The sequence below is a fragment of the Falco peregrinus genome, unplaced genomic scaffold, assembly GCF_023634155.1.
Source record: "Falco peregrinus isolate bFalPer1 unplaced genomic scaffold, bFalPer1.pri scaffold_51, whole genome shotgun sequence".
Lineage (NCBI taxonomy): Eukaryota > Metazoa > Chordata > Aves > Falconiformes > Falconidae > Falco > Falco peregrinus.
Window position 1 is genome coordinate 1,110,956 of NW_026599615.1, and position 17,015 is coordinate 1,127,970.

The 17,015-nt window shown below is 49.2% G+C and overlaps 1 pseudogene; it reads right to left on the minus strand.

Annotated features, from left to right (window-relative positions):
* Positions 1-17,015, minus strand: part of LOC129783561 (hydrocephalus-inducing protein homolog) — a 72,157-nt pseudogene that overhangs the window by 36,412 nt on the left and 18,730 nt on the right.

The following is a 17,015-nucleotide window of genomic DNA, read 5'->3' on the forward strand; positions in this document are numbered from 1 at the left end:
GTGACTTGTTCACATGGAAGAGTTCCATGCTTGCTTAAGCAATGCTAGGGACAGATCTGACCCAGCTTCAGCAGAAATTTAAGCAACGTTCACCTGATCCTGCGTAAGTCACCCTAAGAAGGGTGTGATCCATTGAGAACGACTGCTGCCTGCGAGCAAGTCAGTACTGATACACAGCCAAGCGAGGGAAACGCCTCCCAACACCCTAAACTGCTGTTTTGCTCTTAGCACTTCTGCTTCTTAATAAACACTCTGTTGGTGGCTCTGAAAGAGCAACCCGGCTGCTTTCTGTACGCGCGTCACAGGGAGCCTGCCGTGGTGCCGGACACATTAGCCAGGGCTCGCCACGCGAGGTCAGGGAACGCTGTCTGGTGCTCTGCACTACTCCTGCAATAAGCTCTGCACCACACCTCGAAAGACTGATTGATTAAATGTTTCTGCTTCACTTTACCAATTCATCTCAGCAGCCTTTCACTTACCTATACGCTTCAAAGCTAGAGAGATAATCCCTTCATTATCCCCTTGCTCTCCTTTGCAATTCGTAGTTTATTTCAAAATAACTGCAACATTGTACTGGCAGGCAGGAATGAAATCCTGGGTTCATCTCCCAGGGAGCTGCACGTGCTCCTGGGAAATCACCCATCTCAGAGCCAGCAGAGAGTTTATCCCCGTGGCCTACCCATACAAATCACTTTTGCAAAGATTGACTATGGGGGAACCAGCTGTTTCAGTAAGAACAAGACTCTCAGGTTTTTCAAAGCAAGCCACGAAGATCCTGGCCCTAATTATTCGCTCACTCTGTTCCGTCACAAAGTATAAACCCTACGGCCCTAATCTCCACTGTCACTGCTCATCTCCCCAGAGAAATTCTAGCCCTCTGAATTTTATCCTATAGATTCTGTATAGGCATACAAATAAGGCACGTTTTTGTGCTTCCCTAGCTGATATTTCAGTCACCCTTCCTAGAAACTGTTACCCAAAACAATAAGCTCCTCTGAGTGAGCATCAACCATTCTCCGTGAATATGTCAATAACTGGAAAACATTAGACAAAGCTGCAGTAAGTTGTACGGCTACATAAGCGCTTGGAAGATACAGGAGCATTTGTAACTTCCACAAACCCAAGACAACTAAAATGCTCTTTGCCGGGCTAAAGCAGCACACAGCATCACCTCGGTTAGGACACCACACTTCCAAGGACCAACGCTGAGGAACAGGGACAAACCAAACCTCCCTCTCAGGTGAGAGGAAACACACGCCAAGTGCCTTCACGCAACTGAGGAAGCGCCTCGTTCGGCACCACAACATACCCCTGCTGAGCCAAGGCCGACAGAAGCATTCTAACATGGCGCCTTTTCCTAAAGATATTCCCCGCTTACTCTTAAGTGAAGCTTAAAGTTGATGGTGTTTCTGTGGCCTGACCTCATTTACACCTATCTCAGGAGGCAGCGAGCTCTTCCTGCCAAATCCCAAGAGCCCTCAAGTCCTGGCTGCATTAGTCCTGATGTCGTGAGCTGTGGGACGCAGGTGGGAAAAGGCAAAAAGAAGGAACAAGGGTCTGTGGCAAAACAACGTAGAAGCAGTGTGGGGGACAGATGTGTAAGAGACAGCGGCATTGGAGCGAGTCTGACAGAGGCACGCATTCCCACGTCGCGCTTCAAACATAGCACCGCCAAGGAAGGAAGCTTCACACGTGCATATGCACACCGTAACGGAGAATCAAGGTTCCTCCCGCCTCTGACTCAGCAACTCCCAGCAAAACCGGATTCCAAAAAAACTCGTTCTTGCTTGAGGGGATGCACTTTAGAAGCCCCCTAAACACCAACTATTTGTCACTTTTCTTTGAGGCAAAGCCGGGACAGGGGAGATGCACCTGGAGAGGCAATTAAGGTGACCGGGACAACAGGGAATGATGGCAGATGGCAGTCATGGGGGGTGCTGGGTGGAGAGCACCCAGCCGACACCAGCATCCCCCAGGGAGAGACCGGCACACAGCCACACAGAACAAGGGCACACTCAGCCTTTGCCCCTCACCTGCTCACTTAAGCACCGAAACATACAGAGGTTTTGAAAGAGAAGGTTTTAAAACTAGTCTGCAAAGCAAGCTTAACATTCTTCTGCTTTGAAAGGTCTCTGTTTTGAAGGACGCAGAGACTGGGCACCATGCAGTGCCCAGACCTTACCTGTGTCATAGTGAACTGTCAGGGGTCTGGAATAATCACCAGTCTTCTCTGGGTGGAAGTCCACCGTTACTTGCATGGCATCGCCAATCCCAAGAGTCCCAACGGAGGGATCAACAGAGAAAGGGCTGCAACACGGAGAGGCACATCAGGATTATTGTGGGACCTTTGGGGACTACGTTCCTTCTGCCGTCTAGCTCACTCCAGCTCACCTGTATTAGCAAGGGGCCAAGAAACCACAGTCAGCAGCAGAAAAAGAGAACATACAGGGCCAGGAACTGAGCCACCGACCCAACTCCTGAAGAGCTCCAGCCCTCAGAAGATCCTAAGCGATAAAATGACCTCGTCTCCCCCATACCCTGCATCCAGTTTTCTGCAGCAAGGCTCAAGAGTCTGACTGCTAGCGATACGATCGGAGGAGGGTTTTTGAAGGGCACGGAGATGGCAAGAGTTATTTGCATGCACAACTTGACACTGAGTTCCTCAGGAATCCATCTTTTCCTGCCACCTATAAACCTCAAGAGACGCAAATGTCAAGGCAATACCTGTCCCAGTGAGATTACAGCCTGGAAATCAGACAGGGAGAACAGAAGTTTATTCTTGAATGACCAGAGAATAATTAGACTTTAACTGGCAGAATTAATCTATCTTTTTTTTTTTTTCCCCATGAAAGGATCCTGGTTTTGCCTCAGAAAGGGCACATTTTATCAGCATTTCAATGAAAGCTGTTCTAAGCAAAGAAAAATCTGTACGAGTGCAAAGGCAGATTAGAGTGATACAGAAACAAGAAAACAAGACACAAAAGGAGTATCCCATTTACAGCCTGAACAATTAAATCTCTAGCTAAATGAAGCACCGCTAGCAGGAGCATATCAAGGCACCTTTAACAGGAGGTTTTCTGCGTATTCACAAGCAATGCAGTCTGGGGCTCTGGGTTGTAATCCAGGCTTGGTAACTGTTTGCTTGGCCTACTAGAGAAATTCTGTGCAATGTGTGGGAAATATTATGAAAACGTGTCGGTGTACTTTAGATTTAACAAGAGCAATTATGATTTGTCGCCAGGTAAACAGCTCTCAGCTGACAGACACATAATTTAGTCCTTTAATGCTCAGGGAAAAGTCAGATGCAACATGTTTCTGCACAACAGCAGCTAGGCTTTGCGGCTCTTGTACAGCCTCACTTAGAAAGCAAAAGTTATTGGATTTAGTGCTTTGCTGGTGGTCAATTTGTCACCTTAAAAATATGTTCTGCAGAGTTTTACAGTGATTGGGGAATGCAGCCCACAAAAATAATGAGAAAAAATGGAGCCATGCGCAAGCTGAGCTTCGCTCATGGAAGCAGTGACAGCTGATGAAATTGCTGGAGTTCCTGCTCATTAAGGAGACACTGATGCAATTGGGGGCCTGACCTGCTCCCATCACGACTAGCAAGAACATCGCCAGTGACTAATGGGGAAGCATTGGGCCCGCAATGTTCACGTGCTGGACCTGAGGCTTTTGAGAGGGAGGAGGAAAGCCAAGGCGCCGCCAGCCTCAGAACCGGGCTGCTCTACATGGCCCTGCACCTGCACTGGGGGTTGTGCCTGGTTATACTGGGCAGGGCTCTGCTGGTGCTTGGCGGGGATCACTGCCTGCTGTGGGAAAGGCACAGAAAAATTCCCCCCCACCTCTTTTATTTTATTATTTTTACCAGAAACATTGCCAGAACAGAAAAGCTGCTGGTTAAAGGCCACACTTCAGCACTACCTCCCATCCCATGCCCTTCCTACTCCATCCCCACGTCTGCATACCCCTGCCCTCAGATAGCTGGGATGGGAATGACACTCCTGAGGATGACTTCAGGGGATGCCCGAGAAAGTAGATACCTTCACATCTTCAAATTACTAGAGAAGAGGATCCCACCGAGGTCAGGACTCATTCTCAGGACTGAGAAACAGAGCCCAAGTCAGACACAGACCTCCTGCCTCCCACCCCACGCTGTACCCACAGGACAACTTGGTTCCTGCTGTAGCAGGAGCTTGGTATCCCTCACGTAGACCTGGTTTTCCAAGACCCAGAGGGATGTAAGGTCCATGCTTAACCTGAACTCTGAACTTCAGTCCACATCACTAAGCTGTTCCCTGCAGCCTACAGATAAGAGATGCTAAGGAAACGTCCCTGACACACTAATAGCCACATGAAAACCACTGCCAACAGATGAAGGTGGCAGGCTAAACTTTGGCCTTTTAGCCATTAATTGTGAGCTGTTCTTTACGGTAATTCTTGTCCTGTTAGATCTACCCTTGTAATGAATAACTACTGCTCCTGACAAAACAGGAAAGATAAGGTTTGGAGGTTTATTAATAGCTCTTCTTCTGACATGCTTTTCAACTACGTCCATTTGTACTTTTGCTTTGTTCTACAACATCTAAACTTTCACAGGTCCAGATCTCCCAGCGGTGCCTTGCAATCCCCAGCTTGTATAAACTCATCTAGCCGCACCAATCTGAAGGAGACCTTCCCAGCAGAACCTGCTGAGATCTTGCCCATAATAGCCCTTCAGAAAGGGAACAACACCAGATTAGTAAGCAATTTCATTGTGATCTGTCTTGGCGTTTACATCTGGCTTGCTTTCACCAGGCATCAGCTCCCCAAGCTGGGCAAAAGTTAAATCCCATGAGGATACCACGGGCAAAATACTCCTGACAATTTAGCAACCAACTGACAAGCGAACAACGCTGACAGTTCTGTGGCTCAGGCTTTCCCGACTACCGCGCTGCCTTTCCTCCTGGAACCATACGTTTAGTCAGTGCAGCGTGCAACGAGGCTGCAACATACTTCGTCCCATGGTATGTTTCTCTTCTACAACCAAAACCCCTTTACTCCTCTGGTGCCTTAATTTGCATTATAAAATCATCTGAGTTTGTGAGAATTGATTTCATTAAAAGCTGCCTCCAACCCCAAGACCGACAGTAAAATTACTGGTGATTGAATTGCCTCATCTGTCAACTAAGGCCTATTGCAGGAGAAAAACCCAAAGATCATCTAATCTTGGCATACATAATGTTTTGGTAATGGTATAAAAGCCAAAGTCAAGCACTGTAACCACTCCGGTAAAGACAGTCTCTTAGGTCAAAGCATCCAAGACTCCATCTCCATACTGAAAAAATCCTGCACAGAGCCAGCATCTCACAAGCTCTCTCTTTCCCTCTTTCCCTGCCCGTAGGCTCTGTTGTCACATCCCTGTACACCCCATGGTAACTCTCCAGCCCCACACCTCCGTGTAGTATAATGGGTACTGCAGGGAGGGATGCAAGGCGGCTCCTGGCACTGTGCCATGTAGGATCATTTCCTGAGCTTCCAGAGCTTGATGGGACATTCCTAAATGGACCTTCTCAGACAGATCCTCTCTAACCCATAGCACAGCACAGCACAGTGTAACGTCAGGAAAAGGCAGTGCTGCACTGAGATCTGCTTCCAGGCACCATTTTCCAGCTGAAATGTACTGGAATGACATTTATCTTCGTGAATGCCGTGGAGGAGAAACTCTCTATCCAGCCTTAACAATGAGAACGGCAGGAAGAGATTTTTTATATTTATACTATTATTATTTTGTTATTACTACGCTATGCAGTGAAGAGCTGGGTATGGACATGCAGGGGGAGGACAGGCACAAAGCCAAGCTGCATAATGCGGAGTGCTTCGGTGTTAGGGTCCCTGCGCCCCCCCCCGCCCTTATTAAAGAGGAGTCAAAACGTGGCCATGTTTTCTGGTAGATACCATGGCAAGGGAGAGTTCTGAACAAGCAACAGCAGAAGGATGCTGAATTGGCCCCGTGGATTCATTTGAGAGTTCTGCCGTGGAGTGAAATACACCACACAAGTCCTTAGATAAAGTTGTAAGAGGCAAGGAATGTCCTTATGAAGTGACCCGCTGCAAGAGCAGAGCTCGCAGTACTGACCGAGAGGAAAGGTTAGCATTGGAGATGGGCTGAAAAATGCACTGCAGGTGAAAGCTGGTAGGTTACACTTGATGCCATAGAGAAGGGAATCTTGAGAAAGGAGGCAGAGAGAAGTGACAGGAGCAGCGCATTGGACTAGGAAACTGTGGCGCCTGCAGCTGCCTTGCAAAGGGGCAAGAGCCTGAATTCGCCCAGGCCAGATGACAGAAGCTGCAGCAACTAAGAAGTCTCAGTTGTGCAGAGAGAGAATAAAGGACACCGAGGCCAGCTGATGGTCTACAAACTTTGATCTCTCATTCCCTTCTACTCCACTAAGCCTCCTCCCCCTCTCACGTGCACGCATGCTTACACATAGCAGCACACAAAACTATCATGTGATATTAATGTTTGCTTTAACACAACACTACAGCTGTACTCAGCAGAAGTTAAGCACACACTAAAGCGGCTTCAGTTCTCCACTAAATAGGAAGAAGCTAAAACAGTCCTGAATGTAAGTCTGTAAGGCTGGCACTCCTACCACCTATGCCATAACTCTTAAATACTGCATCTCGTATCTACACATTAAGCTCTCCAGGACAGGAAACATCACGCATTAATGTCCAAAGCACAGGTTTAAGTGTTTGTGATGCTGAACAATCATTACGGGAGTCATTCAAAAGCATGCATGACATTAAACTAAAAACTTCCCCTGTCGTTAATAATGATGCAGTCTTGGTCACAGCCTCTAACGCAGGGAAATTAATCCCCTGACATGAGGAGGAAAGCGGTCTCTCCCGCGAAAGCCTCTGTAAGTAGAGTTGTTCAAAGACAATTAACAGCTAATGACCTACTCGCCAGTGGAGCAGTGTATTGGTGTGACTCTCCAGCCAACTTGTCATGCCAGCCAGGAGGCCAGTTCTTTTCTGCTGGGGCTGCTGGAGCCACTGAGCTCACCTGGGACCTCGGGGCAGGCACCTGAGCAACTTCTCACAGCACAAGCAGCAGGGAACCCACTGTCACCCAGTGCAGTCCCCAGCACTGGCTGGGAAAACCACTCCTGGCCCACCATGGCCTCATCGCACAGGGAGAACGTGGTTGTTCTGCTCCTAGGCTGCAAGGGGACGTGGTGACCTGGTCAAGAGTGGGGAGCACTCAGATTTTGAGTGGAGGATACAAGCTTGGGGGAGTACCGTCGAGATACTGGAGGGCTGGGCTGCTATTCAGGGGACACAGCAGAACCGCATGCAGCCGAGGGATGGAAAATGCAAAAACCTGTATTTGGGATGGAAGAATCCCTGGCAGTGCAGGCTGGTGGGCACGAAAGCCTTTCTACAGAAGAGGAGCTTAGGGGCTGGAGCACAGCACATACAGGGAGATGCTGGGATAAATGGCTTTGCACAGCCTTGAGAAGGAAAGACGAAGGCTGGTATCACTTGGTCTTACTTTTCGTGTTGAGTGCACACCTGATCAAACTTTGACACTGGTCTTGCTTTGAGCACTGTGTTTGCTCAGATGATCTCCAGAGGTCTCTTCCAAAGTTATTCTATGATTTTATCTTCTCCAGCAGCCCAAATCCATTCCACATGTTCCTCAGATTTCTCATATTATTTCCTATACATCTGTGCATATATATAGGCAGATGGTAGACAGACAGGCATTAGAGGGACTCAACCTTTAAGAACGTTCCCAATGAGGAATTCATTATGACATTTTGCTGAACACTTAAAGCAAAAAAAAAAAAAAAAAAGAGCAGAAAGACAGGAACCTCAGAGGATTTAAAAAGAAATCTGAATGAAAGTGGGGGCGACCTAATTAGAATAAAACGCTGCTTATATTCAAAGATCATCAGCTTGAAATTTCAAACTGGCTTTCAAAAGTTCATAACGAAATGGAAGAGATGACTGATGCCTTTGGCTGACATGGGAAATCTTACCAGCTTTTGATCTCTGCACACATGCAATCCAGTTATTCAGAATTGTACTTTCTTGTGTAGTTTGAAATAAAGCTTTCGTAACGCTTCCCATCCCTTTGTTGCAAATCAGGACTGAAACATTCAATTGATGAAGTTCAGCATAAAATCCGTATCAAGCAGGATTCAACGTACGCTGTATCACTCAATAGAACAGTTGGCAAGGACATTGCCAAGAGATGCTACGCACGACTGGGTACTTGTTTTGGTGGTGACGACTAGATCTGGAAATCCCAGAGGGAAGCTGTACAGGGATTTACAAGTTCCTGCCTATGTATTTCCACAGTGAAAAGAAGCAGCCTGCTTGAACAGCATCCTGGAAGCCTGCTTCAACAGCCTTGCCAGGCTTTGGTAGAAGCCTCTTGGACCTTCACATTTCCCAGGAGAAAGAGCAAAGAGACTTCTCTTGACCCCTGTTTTCCTGGGGAAGAAACCGAAGCAACTCAGGTGCACTAAGGCAGAGAGCAGGTCTTTGCTGCATTCTGGACCTCAGCTCCTACACCAAAACCTCTGGGACCAAGCAACACGGAGCTAACTACCAGCCAGCTGAAGTGGTTTCCTTGCAGGTGCAGTTTCCAAAACGCATTACCCTCTCCAGTTCAGCAAACTGGAAAACCAGTGACTGTCTTCTCAGACCAAGAGGAACAGTACAGGCTGTCCACGACACAGCACACATCAGGCGCTTGACCAGGAGACTGCCGAAATGCCACGTGCTTGTGGCCTCCCAGGGAATGGGTATATTTGGTCAATAGGGCCACATAACCATTTCAGAAGGTTCTGAAGATCAAGGGGGTTGCTGGTAGCTACTACAGCATGCTAGAGCACTTTCCAGGAGATGTGAGAGAGACAAAGCTCTAGAAAAGGCTCCCAACCCACGCACCAGGTATCTGCTGCACCTTTTGCCTGTGCGCCCATTGGCATTCTGCTTTGGGGCTAAAGTGCAGGTTTGAAGCCACTGCTGGCTCATCTCCACTTAAGAGCTCATTCTAATGAAGAATAGTGGATCCCAGGGACCAGATCAAACCTACTGGAAAACCAGGTTCTGGACCCCACAGGGTTTTTGTCAGGGTCTCAATACAAGTTGCTTTGATCTATCATCTCTGATTGCACTTGCTACTATAGACAAACTGCTGATAAAGCTGACGATAAATTCCTAAATGTCCCTTCCACCAAGCTCAGAGCTTGCCCATTTCTTAACACTGCCTTTGGTCCTCAGGAACTGAGCTCCTAGAGCTGTCGTCTGCCCCGCAGGATCTTATACAGCCCAAGGGCAGTCCAGCTGCCTTCCTACATTTGCTCATTCAATCTAACAGAATCAGTCTTGCACGACTGTGCACTGAAGACACCGTTGCACTATAAAACTCCACTCTGCAGCTTGCAGAGTTTTAGCAGAGGCTGCGCCAGGCTTCAAACACTATAATCAAGAGCAAACCCCACGTGCCCTGCCCATTTCCAGCCACGGCAGCAGTACAGCAGCTCACATGCTCTGGCTCCTTTTTTGTCGCTGTTTACCAACTGTATTATCACACAACAGTGTTTTACGCAAAAAGAGATGAGCTCCCGACCTCTGAGGGCTGATGCAGCAGCAGGCCGCCCCGTTACCGACGTTGCGAACCAGCAGTGTTTTCTGGGTGCTGTACTTGACTGGACAGGCTGAGAAGTTCACCTGGTCGGGGAAGTCCAGGATAGCTCGGGCACCTATAGCTCGGAGAGGCACAACAAACTTCTCCCTTTCTGTGATGCAGATGAGCTCGTGGAAATAATCCTGCGGGGAAAGAAACAATCTCAGCACAATGCTTTCAGTACTTTCCCCAGGCAGAAGGAAAACTGCTGTTTTCTATGGCTGTAGCAGTATCATTCAGTAACGCAACAGTACTTTTTACCTTCATGAGCTTTCATTCCAGTAGCATGATTTGCACAGGGTCATTAACTTGCAAAGAAGAAACAACCCCATTGATTCACCTGCTTTTGCAGCAAGCTGGCAGCACCACAATTATCTGATGCTTTGATTCTGAGACACCACAACAGTCTCTTCATGCAAGGGATCACAGCACTAACGCAACCTGCTGCGATCGCCACTGCAGACTATTGGAAGCACCACTGAGAACCCAGCTGTGCCACAGCACTAACTCCAGTGCCAGCAACGCGGCGACCTCGTTGAAGCTTGGCAGGGGATGCTCAGGTACACTTTCAAAAGGACTTCACCACATGCATAGTCAACGGTCAGTCTTCGGTGAAATACTTCACAAGCTGGACACGGTAATTGCAGCAGCGTCAGGGCAGTGTAGGGTACGGCTGTATTTCCTGCCCCTTCTCACAGCGTTATAGGGCCAAGGCTGGGGACACGCACCCTTCAAAAGCCATCTGACCCATCTCCCCACACCAGAGCTGGCTCAGCTCCAGACCCAAACTGTTTTTGTGAGAGGTTTCACAAGTACCTAAAAGCGCTAACAGTTCCACCCCTGCCCTCAGCAGCCTATGCCACCTCTGCGCTAGAATTAAAGGGTGTTAGTTCTTCCTGTGTCTGAACTCCGTTTCCCTTTACATCTCACCCAGCCTCAGGGGACACAGAGACAGCTCTGGCTGATGCCGTAATCACACCCCTCTGTAAGGTCTGTTCTAGAGGAGTAAGTGACGGGGTGCCTGGTTAGCACACCCACCCCAGGCAGGCGGCATCGGGAGCTGCACACGGGGGACACTCAGACACCCCACCAGAGCAAAGCCGGCTGTGCAGTCCCAGGCACTGCCTTCTGCAGAACAGAGACAGGCAATCCCCCCCGTGCCCTGGCTGTCTGGCGTTTAGCAGCAGGAAGGCAAATCAAATTACCAAAATCATGTTACTGTAGAGATGAGCAGAGCAGTCTCCAGATGTATGGCGTGGCATCGCTGCGCTGGAACTATCACCTTGCCCCCACTGAAATCAGTGGTAAATCTGCTGCCATAGGGCCAGGAGCCATTACCCCCAGCAGCGCTCTTATGGATGAGCTGATAAAAACTCTGCTTCTCGTCACTCACTGGCTGCCCTGATTTTTTCCTCAGTGCTTTTAATTAATTTGATATTTTTATCATTGTTGAAGCAGCAAGCGCTTTAGGATTTTAATGATTTAGGAATGGCATACAGCAGCAAACTCCCTTCAGCAGAACCGATCCAGACTCCCCCACAGCTGGGATTGCCTGCTCCCGTCCCCATCCCCTCCTGGAAGGGCCCTAAGGCAGCCAGCCCAGGCACAGACACGTACCTATTGCTCTAACGCAAGCGCTGACAGCCAGCGCCTCACCCACCACCCAGCACCTCGCCTACCACCTGCTCAGCTGGGGTTTAAGCTTGTCAATACAGATGCTGCCCCATCCAAGACAAAAAGAATAATCTCTTTTTCTAGACATCTCAAATATTCACCCTAGAAACTGCAGAAGGGCTTTTGCTTTTCCTATTTGGAAGGTAAAATACTAGGAAGGGAACTGCAGCAAGCAACCTGCATGATTTAATACTGCATTTCAGGAAAGCGTTTCATCTTCAGCAAGTCGTTCTGAATTGGCAATTTTGTACTCAATCTTGCAGCCTAAGCCCTCTAAAATAAAAGCTATGGGCAGCCCATATGAATTTAAAGCACCTATTATCTGGGTACTTCACGTCCTGCACTGTTTCGATCCTCAGAAACTCATTAGCAAATGAAGAATGTTATTTGCTTTTGTTGTTGTTGTTCTTTTGGCCACACTACTGTAACAAAGGCATTGCAAAGCCAGTTGAAAGCCACCTGCCTTATTAAGTCTTGGCATGCCATATTTACTTGGCTCCCTCTTCCAGGTGCCAGGTAGGCAGAGGAGGATGCAAGTTAAGACCAGCAGGAGGATAAAGAAAAAAGGAACTTCAACAACTGGAGCTACTTGGAGGAAGTAAAAGGAAGTAATTGTCGAGGCATTGTCATTGCTAAGGAGCAAATGGATCAACAGCAATGCAATTAAGAGCCCAAGAAATAAATCCCCCCCAAAAGCAAGCACAGGCAGCCTTCCCAGCTCCGTTGCTGGTGAGGGGCGCTGGGACCACCTGCACAGCAATGCACAAGGGATTTCTCCAGGGACCTGAGGGCAAGGCTAAAGCAACAAGGATTTGGTTTCACAGAGACAACCACGACCTTGAGAGAGAAAGATGCCTCTCGCCATTCACGCAGATGCACATTATGCTCCAAGCCCCCTCTCCAGGGACACCGTGGGACATGGCATCCCGTGCAAGGCTTGACTCAGCACTTCAGAGCGGGCTGACCCTTCAGCCACACTCTACCACCCCACCAACGTGGGACCTTGCACCAGGCTGAATGCAGCGTCAGCCCAAACAGGGGGAAACCCAAGGCAAGAGGGGTGCTAGGCAGAAGCTGGCTGTTTGTGACACTGTGAACCCATGGTCCCTTAAGCTTTTGAAAGCTGAACTGCCCTCCCTTGGGGGCCACAGGTTGCAAAGTCTCTCCTGCAGCACTGCCTCATGTTACCAGGGCGCTAACCCTGCTACGCACTTGCTTGCAGCCTAGGGGCACAGCTGAGACCAGTTCAAAATGTTGTTCTGCTTCGCAACTGCAAACCCTTAGCAGACTGTTTAAGACCAGGTTTCTAAATAAACGTGCCTGGATGACAGAGGGGTTGCATCCCATCTATGCGTTAAAGTTTGCTGTGTTTAGACACAGCTTCAGGCTATAGGTTTTCATGAAAATACGACTTCATCCTGCATACAACTCCCCTCTCAATTTCACGGAAGATACAGACAGTTGTACGATGGTTCCCCTTCTTGTGCTCCCCTGTGACAAGCAGTACATTACAAGCTCTGGCCTTCCAGGTATCACCACTGGCATCTGAACTGGCACCCACTGAGACTGAAGCAGCTGCTCGTCTTGGGTGTTGTTTCAGGCTCTTTGTAAACTCAGGCTAACAGTAATTACTGTCACAGCAGTATCAACCCTAACGTCCCAGAACCCCAAACTCAGATGTCAGTTTCCCTGCATAACCTATCCCAAATGCTTCACTGAAGTCCTTGCAGCAGCCAACTTGCAAAGAAAAGATCCTTGTAGCATGAGGTAACGTGGCAAGCCAAGCAGGGAAAGCTCCCGCTGAAACCCTGATACCAGAAAGTCTGGAAAATAAGGGCCGTGACAGCAGAGGAGAGACCGGAGGATGAAGATCCGTTCGCAGCAGAGGGGGTGCCCCTGCGCCTGCCCCCCTCAGCCGCCGGTTCGCAGGAGTCTTTGAAATGAGTCACTTGGCTTCAGGTTCCTGTGGCACCGTGCCATTTGCCTTGGTCTTCTGCCCCTTTCCTCCTCACAAGAGTCATCTTAAAAGTATTCTTGGAATAGCTTCTGTGCACAACAAAACATCTAACAGGGCTGGGCTGACTTTTAAAGGACTTCATTTCAGTAACGCAATAACTCACTGTCCTGTCATATTTCAGAGTAATCAATGTGCATTAATTCAGTCTCCACTGAGCATCAGCAATGAAGTTCACAAACCTCACAGACTGAACTTGCATTGCCTGAAAACAGTGCACTGCTACAGTGAAAAGAGCAAGAGGACAACACAGAAGAAGCTGTGCTATGTTCTTATGTGCTTCTTACTTCCTTCTTCCTTTACAATAAACTACTAATAAGCCTGAAGGACGCACAAATGGAAGTATTTCTGTCTGTTGTTTATCTGCCAGTCAGTGCCACAATGGTTTCCAATTCAGCAGAGGCCGTCAGACCGTAATGCAAGAACACGTGGGAACAGGGGCTGGCACGAGAACACCCACGCTGTACAACTGGAGCCATAAAACAGAAACGTGCAAATCAGAAGCAGCAAGAGTAACAAACTGGAAATGTTGCCCAGCAGAAAAATCAGCAGTTCATTTATAACACAAGTGCCAATAAACCAAAAGGCACACCAGCTATTTCTTTGCTGACAGTCCGAGCACGTGGCACATTCCCAAATGACTGCGAGACAGTAGGAAACTGCTCATTTTCCAAGAAAGGGCTACGTGGCATTTCAGCCGCTAACAACTCACATGGCCCTATTACTTAGGGCTGAGGCACAATTTTACTCCTTTCAATCAGGATTGACTTCACTGAAGTCAGACTTACTCCAGGGAAGAACAGATTCAAAGCAAGAGAATGACATAAACCAACTCCTCATCAGGAAGACCCGGACCCCACTTCACTGGGTTATCCACAGTCCCTGTGGATCATGCAGTATCAGAGATGTAGGAGTTATTCAAAGGCAGCACTCCTGAGCCTGCCACAACTAACACACAGATACTCTGCAGGCAAGCAACTGCAAGCCCAACACAGGTGGCTTTACAGAACCGTCTCCCAAAGCCTGCCTCTTGGCCAAGGGCGTTTCAAGGTGCTCTGCACATCCTGACCATGCTACTGATGCATTTCTAGCTGAGCGACAGCGCTCCGGCACTTTGCTGACTCACACTCCATCAAGTACGAGACAAAAAGTCCGATTTGTACAACGTCCTGGTTCTGCTGTAGAGTCCCCATGTGCTCCTCACCAAGCAGCCCACATCCCTCTCCCAATGCCCTGCAAGGAGCACAAAACCCAGGTCGGCAGAAACCACCAGGGTGTCGCTCGAGCTGTGCAGAGGACCTCGCTGGCACAGCTCCCTAATGCCACACACTCACCAGTTCAAGGGCAAGACAAGGGGCAAAGTACTGGACATGAGTGCTCCTGGGGGTTCTCTCACCCTACTTCTATTTGGGGTGATGTTCATGTGTTGCTCTGCTGCTTCTCTCTAGTTGAAGAGCAGCTCTTTGCCCTTCATGGGAACCGATTTACTTCCATCCCAAAAATGAATGCTCATGAATACTAATAAATCACATTTTAAAGGAAGCAGTGTCCTCTGCAAAGCCTACCTCGGTGAGATTAAGCTCTTTTGTCATTTGGGCAGTATGGAGAACTGCCCTAGGCCAACATCATTTTAACCTAACGTAAAACAATTTCTCAGTCCCTCCCCAAAGCAACAGATCATTTCACAAGCATGGGGAGCCAGGCACCACAGGGCATTTCCTCTCTAGTTTGCTACAGCCATGCTGTTTGAGGATAGGACAGGGTGTTCAACTAAGTCTAAGCAGCAAACGGAAGATGAGAGAATAGCTGTGCCCAAAGAGAGCCTGCACCTCTGGCCTGGCACAGAAACACCAGCTGGCTCAGAGCGACCCCCTCACCTTGCATCACCCACAAAGTCACGCAAAGAACTGTGCCAAGAGGCAGCAGAGTGCTGGTGCAAAGAGTCAGCCTGTCTGTCTGTGTTCCCCTGCAGGGCTTCCTCCCTTCCATGCCAGGTACTAAACCCTTTTGCGTTAACAAGCCTCCAGGTAACACCGCCGCCCCTTCACATCACGGCACAGTGCCAGACTTGCCAGGGCCACAGCACCGATGTTCCAACCTCCGAGCAAAAGCATGGCACACGGGGCAGGGAATAGGTGCCAGCTGACACAGCAACCACAGCCCCATGCACGCAGGCACAGCCACACCAGCGTGACTGCCCAAAGGCTCCAGGCTAACACTCTGCCTGCAGATGCTACCTGCCCCTTCAATGCCTGGGTGTGCTCCAGATGCCTCAGTCCTCTGCAGCACACCAGCCTCCTGCTGGTTAAAGACATCTGGAGCTCAGCGTGTCTGTGCCAGGCTGGCTCCCTGCCACGAGCACAGCGCATCTTCTCCCCTAGAATCACAGCTGGAGCACAGGTGGGCAAGTGCTCAGGGGCAGCACAGAGGCAAGGCTGGAACACAGAGGGTATGAAAAAGCATCACCTTCGCTCCAGCCCAGGGTGAGGCAGGGAACTGGTTGCCAGATGGGAAAGGGGAAAGCTCTCTGGATCTAGCCATTCCCCTAGTGTTTTCCATCATAATGAAGCCCCTAACATCGAGTAGAGAGGTGCGATGGCTAAACACCTTATCAGCACCCCTCCCTGCCATTTCCCTACTGTCCCACGTGCGCCTTCCCCTGAAAACGCCCAGGAAAGCACAGGGAGGGAACGCACAGCTCGTCAGTCCCTGCTGCGGTGGCATCACATGGTGCTGCCAGCCAGGAGGTGACCAGCTGCAGGCTGCCTGACCACAGCCTAGAACAAACCTCGCAGCACGGCACGGGCTATAACCGGTGTGCAAGAAAAGTGCCGGCTTCAGACAGAGTGTTCCGCTGTCTCACTACTGCGGCCAACACGATACGCATTCAAGAAGCGACTCCAGTTTTCAAAGGTGGTGGTCCTCACTCTGATCAGGCTCAGCTTTGGGTCCTCCAAACAACAGGTTTGTATTTATGCAAACAGGCTTTTGTATTTATAATTATCAGAGCAAACCCGTAATTATGCAGCAATGGTCAGATACTAGAAACCAACACCATGAGAGGCCACCCCACCACACAGTGCACTCTTATCCCTGAAGCCAACAGACATGGCATTAAATGTTCCAGCACTGAAGGATAATCACAGTCTGAAGCATAGAAGAGCCTCCAGCCTATGACAGCATCATCTTCACCACAGGAAAAGTTTCCCCCAGCTGTAGATCCAGTGCAATGCCACCGAAACCAGGACAGTGCCTCAAAACCCACAGCAGATGCCCTGTTCTGAACCCAGCCCCGCAGGTTCACCTCCCACTGAAGGCACACATCTCTCGGGACCTCCAGTCTCACCTTGTTCTCATCAGGGGAGAAAACGATGCGGAAAGTCGCAAGCATGCCAGGCAGTACCTTGCGGCACACAGCATGGTGGCTGATCAGCTTGAAATAAGGTGAGCTCTCCAAGATGACCTTCACCAGCCAAGGAACCTGCAGAAAAGAAAGTACGATCTTGCAGCTTGTGGAAACAGGAGGAGAAGAGACCTGGTGATACCACCTTTGCAAAGCACTTTTAGCTCTGGAGGTACATGCACGTAACACATAAGAGTGAACATTAATCCCTTCTGCCTGGGCAAAACAGCTCGAGG